The sequence below is a fragment of the Callorhinchus milii genome, unplaced genomic scaffold (genome assembly GCF_018977255.1).
Source record: "Callorhinchus milii isolate IMCB2004 unplaced genomic scaffold, IMCB_Cmil_1.0 Scaffold1, whole genome shotgun sequence".
Classification (NCBI taxonomy): domain Eukaryota; kingdom Metazoa; phylum Chordata; class Chondrichthyes; order Chimaeriformes; family Callorhinchidae; genus Callorhinchus; species Callorhinchus milii.
Window position 1 is genome coordinate 68,812,124 of NW_024704742.1, and position 6,000 is coordinate 68,818,123.

Sequence of the window (6,000 nt, forward strand, 5' to 3'; positions counted from 1 at the left end):
GGGCAAAGTATCTCAGCATGAATTACAATACAATACAAAATTACATTTTATATTGGATAGCGCTTTTCACATCGGGAGGATGTCTCAAATACATGAAACCATTGCTACCATCTTCCAACAACTGGAACAGAGTGCTAGGGGTGCACTGCATTGTTGGACATGCAATCCTCTGAATGAGTTAAACCGAGATCCCATCTACCTGATCTCATGGCACTATTTGAAAAGAATAAGAATAGCATGTCCTGGCCAACAATCCCCCAGATAAAATTGGTCATTGACTTTGTGGTGGTTTGACGACAGTGGAAATAATCTATGTCTGTTTATCCTGTTATGACCTTTCGTAATCTTGAAAAACTCCAACATGTGAATTTTTAAAAATTCTTAAATCCAATCTGAACTTGCAAGCCATTTATCCACAATTCTTTTCAGAGGCCAGAAATCTACTCAATCTTACCTGGTTAATCTCTGGTACTCCATCCCTGAATCCCCCCACCTCTGACTTGCACCCTGCCTCACCTCATAAGGTCTGTCTCAAGACCTACCTCCTAGACCTCATTTTCAGTCATCTTTCCCTTTCCCAACCACCTCAGCTCCCGCTCACAGCTCAGATGCCATTATTGTTAAGCCCCAAGGACCTCCTCCCAACATTAAAGACATTGTATAAATGTAAATTTGTATTGTATTGCAACATAATTTTGTCTTAAAAAAAATCAGTCAACCTTCATAAAGAACCCGGTTCGTTTTGACAATTGGGAGAACCGATTTCTAAATTAATCCTGAATTTAAGAAATATTCAAAAATTTTGCAAAATCTTAAATGTTAAGACAATGATCTAAAAGTTAAGTTCACAAGAACATTTTGGGCCATTGATCTCCATACCTCCACCTTCACCCATTCCCTTGCTCGGTATCCAAACCCATCCTTGTATTTGCACTCTGAGACCTGAAGAGCGCAATATGACGATTTTGTGTTCAATGACCACGACTGGACAGTGTGGGTGTAACATTGGAGAGTGAGCACAGGATCAAACTCAGTGATGCTCATGCCCAGTGGGCAGGGTGGTCCTCGCTGGACAAGCAGTAATGGCAAGCTATGCGGTTTTAGATGGTTAGACTCCAGCAGTACTCCAGCGCACATTCTTGCCTTGGCTCTTGCCAACCTGCGCCTAATACTTCACGGAATTAGGTAAGCAGGATGCGCCCCTCCAGGGAGAGAGTGTGCATTCTTTTCCAACAATCTATCTCTGGGATTTCTATGTGTAGGTGGGATGCATGGAATTCTCAGTTTGGTTTGGATACTCTTAAGCATGGGGATGGGTTCCCAGATGTATCAGACACCCGCCTGTCAAACAAAAAAGCTCACACAATGGGCATTTGAATACTGAGGACCCAGTGGTGTGGGAGCTTCCCTAAACACACCCCTCCAATTCTGTTAGAGGATTCTGGTCGTCAGAAGATTGGCAGCAACATGTATCAGCTACATGAAGGGAGGCAGGTAGTGGGTGTCTGATAAGACAGCTTGTCTGCTCAGTTGTATCTGCTCTGATATAATGGAGCATCATGGTGCAGCATTAAGGAGCCAGTCTTCAGAACATCAAATATAGCATTGAAGACAAGTTGGTATAATTTGCAAACATCCGACATTCTGCTTCGAGGACTTTCATCCAGATTATTCACAAGTTACAAACAGCGTGGGGGCACAACGGCTTATTTCTCTGCTCCTTGTTATCCAGCCAACTAATTGCCCAATTTGTAACTTTACATTTGATCTTGCGAGGAGGCATTTCATGCTGCGCTGCTGTTGCATGTCTGGTGAGTGAGCAGCCTTGAATTTACCAGCAATGTGCTGGCATCTGTGCAGTGTCAGTGAGGTTGTTAGATTATGTCCATTACATATTGCAGTGCTGTTCCTTGCACACACATGGAAGAGATATGGCAGATCACGTTCCATGGATAATAATCCTTTCCAAAAAAATAATAATAATAATAATTTAGTCACTCATTCCATGACTGTTTATGGGACACTGCTGTGCGCAATTGGCTGCTGCGTTTCACCCATAAAATACACAGAATATTCACATTACAGTATATTCTGTGAACCACTGTGAGATGTCTCAACAACCGTGATAAGGCTCTTTATTAAATGCAAGGATTATTCTTATAGTTTCAGGAGGAATAATAATAATATTCCTTGCATTTAATATAACTCCTTATCACGTTGTTGCGACATCTCAAAGGGCTTTAGGTAGAAAGCCCTCATTTCCCCTCCGATTCCACCATTACACAAAGGCCTAGCTTTTTGGACCTATATTCTCTAGAATATAGAAGAATTAGAGGGGATCTTATAGAAACCTATAAAATCATCAAAGGGCATGATAGAGTAAATAGTGGGAGATTGTTTCCCTGGTTGGAGAAACTAAAACCAGGGGTCACAACCTTAAAATCAGAGGCAGCCCTTTCGCACTGAGTTGAGGAAGAACTTCTTCACTCAAAAGGTGGTGCATGTATGGAATTCATTACCCCAAAGGGCTGTTGACGCTCAGTTCTTGAACATATTCAAGACTGAGATAGATAGATTTCTTATTGCAAAAGGGATTAAGGGATACGGGGTCAAGGCAGGGTCAGGTTATTAGCTGGAGTTAGATTAGAAGATCAGCCATGATTGAATGGCGGGGCAGGCTCGAAGGGCCGAATGGCCTACTCCTGCTCCTACATGTTAAAACTCCCAATACATTGCTGGGGGGAGCACTGCATTGTTGGAGATGCCATCCTTTGAATCAGACATTAAATCGAGGTCCCACCTGTGCCGTGTTTAGGTGGACGTTAAAGATTCTGTGGCACTATTCAAAAGGAGAAGGGAGTTTCTCCCAAATTGTACAATACAAAACAAATTTACATTTATATAGTGCCTTTCATATCAGGAGACATCCCAAGGCATTGGATAGTCTAAGGTTTGCATCTGAACAGGGAATGGGGGCAAGAGGGTTGGTTGGGGGAGGGGGAGAAGATGGTCAAAGATGAAGGTCTCGAGGTGGACGTAGAAGGAGGCAAGGGAAGAAGCGAGTTGAAGGGATGAAGTTCTAAAGCATGGGGGGGGTGGGTGGGGGCAGCTACCCTATGTTGCTCTCCTCTGCACTTCTCTAGGGCCTCCTTGTATCAATGGCGACCAGAACTGGATGCAGCGATCACTGCACTGGTGGGTGATTACCTGTGAAACACTTGGAGATGTTACAACAACAACAACAACTTGTATTTATATAGTCCCTCATGCAGGATAGTTTTCCCAGAGTGCTTGACAGTGGCGTTGCACAATGCCGAGCCAGGGGAGGGGGAGGTGACCCCTCCAATTCTGTTAGAGGATTCTGGTCATCAGAAGATTCAGAGGTTCCTTCTTTGTATTTATGTTCTAAATTCTCCGTTAAATCCACAACCTTGGATTTGCTATAATGCTCCCATCGAGTGGTTCATTTGCACTCTCTCTTGTGTCCTTAAAACATCGCACTTTGTTTCATCAGACGCCCATTTTGATACCAATTTATCTTTGCCATTTCTTCTCTAATTGCCTTAACCTTCAGACTCCTGTCTCTGTGGGCTGACCGGTTCTCCACATCCTCCGCTACACACTGACAAAATACTTTAATGGCAATGAAAGCTATTCAGATGTGATGGCAACTTTATTGCTGGCTTATTAACCTGAGCCCTCAATAAAAAGACAAAAAAATGCAGACCTGAAATTGTGTGGCTGGCTCACTCTCGTTTTGAGTCAGAAGTTCAGGGTTCATCAGGACTTCAAGTGTGTGTATACAGGCTGTGTGTGTATGTTTGCATGTGTCTGTGTGTACAGGATGTGGATATGTGTATATTTGTATTTACAGGATGTGGGCATGTGTGTATTTGTGTGTATGGGATGTGGAATCATGTAGCGTTGTAGCTAACATGCTCGCCTCGTAAGCATGAGGGTCTGGCTTCGATTCCCGGGCAGAGCAGGAGAGGGCAAAATGTTGGGCAAGTTTCCTAACTCCACACACCTCTGTTTACCTAAAAATAATAATTTGGTCCCTGTTGTGCGCAATTGAGTGCCACGTTTCGCTCACAAAATAAACAGTCAATCCACTTTACAGTTCATCCTATGAAGCGCCTTGAGACATCTCAAAGACATGATAAGGCGCTTATTATTATTATAGTCTAGGATGATGTTCCTCGCAGCGCTGCATTGTCAGAGTTCCCGTCCTTCAGATGAGATGTTAAACCGAGGTCCCATCTGTCTGTTCAGGTAGATGTTAAAGATCCTGAGGCACTATTTGAAAAGGGAATGGGGGTTTTTGTCCTAGTGTTCTGGCCAATAATCCTCCAGATAATCCTGCAGATTAAAACAAAATTGGTTATTCGCTTATTCCTGGTTGCAGGACATTGCTGTGCGCAAATTGGCTGCTGGTCTTGCCTACAAAATATACAGAGTCTCTACAATTTATAATAAATCCCGTGAAGTGCTTTGAGATGTCTCGACAACATGATAAGGTGCTGTGTCAGATGCAAGGATAATATAATAATAATCCTTGCATTTGATATAATGCTTTGTCACATCGTTGAGACATCTGAAAGTGCTTCACAGAATGTATTGTAAAGTGGATTGACTGTGTATTTTGTGGGCAAAACACAGCAGCCAATTACGCACTTATTTATTTTATTTTTTTGGATGGGATTATTATGCCCAGAAAGAGATTCAACAATCAACTAATGACCGGGTCCCTACTCACTGCTAAGTAAAATGAGGCATGAATAAGGGAATAGGAAACTTGCCTAAGATTTCGCCCTGCCTGTGAATTGAACCCAATCCACTCCTTACGAGGTGAGCATGCTAAACGGTTTGCTACAGGACTCCATCATAATAATTATAACTAATGTAGCATTCAATGATCTTAAGAGAGCTTGCATTGAAACAAACGTGCAGCCAGAGTCTTAACTGGGATGAGACTGAGTGATCATTTGAACTTTAAACCATGCTTGCACTTTGGAGCTGGGTGACCACACAGCTGTCTGGCATAAGAGCTCTCATAACAATCTGCATCTTGTCCCAGTTTCCGGGTCACGTTCTCAATCAGTGATCCATTTGTGCTATTTTTAACTAGTGGCCATTCCCACAGGCGATGGAGAACGTGCCAGTTCATTCGTCAAGATTAACCGATCTTTTGATGCTTCTCTTCTCTAAGCTGCACACATCCCAAAAGGATAAGCCTTTAAACAATTTATTTCTGAGGCACCAATTTGTAAAGTGTGTTCAGTGAAAGAAAGCTTTCTTTTTTATATCTTATAAAGATAACCTGTCAGAGTTATCCTTTCACAGCTCGGCCGATGGCTAATTACACGTTCATGCATCTGAACCCTGGAGCTGGGCAGCGTTGATGAACACTGCAGCCTTTCATGCCGGGTGCTGCCTTGACATTTTCTACCAATTGCCCTTTTGTGAAGCTGAAAGAGAGAAGAGCCGTAAAGTCACTGTGATGCTATTAATCGGAGAGGACGAGAAAGAGAGGCGCTGTGTTGATGGAGAATGTAACGTTAAACTGAGGTGCTGGCTGCTTGTTTGGGAGGATTTTGAAGGTCCCATGGACAATAGTTCATATAGAAAGAAATTGCTCCCACTATCTTGGCCAACAATGCCCCAGATTAATCAATCATCCACCTCATAGTTGTTTATGAGATTTCACTCTGTGTGAAATAGCTGTCCTTTGCCTGCACTTGACAGCAGTTGCTGTGAAGCACTTTTGGATGATATGGAACCATATTATAGCATCCTCTGGTATAGCACGGCCTCTCTCGCTTAGAGCATGGGTTTAACCCTGGCTCAGTTGATAGCAACCTTGTCTCTGAGACAGAAGGTTTTGGGTTCAAGCCGCACATTGGGACTTGGAACTCATATTGCCTAACCTGTCACTCCAGTCATTTGTATGAAATATTAAACCAAGGTCCCATCTGCCTGTTGTTCAGGTGGATGTTAAAG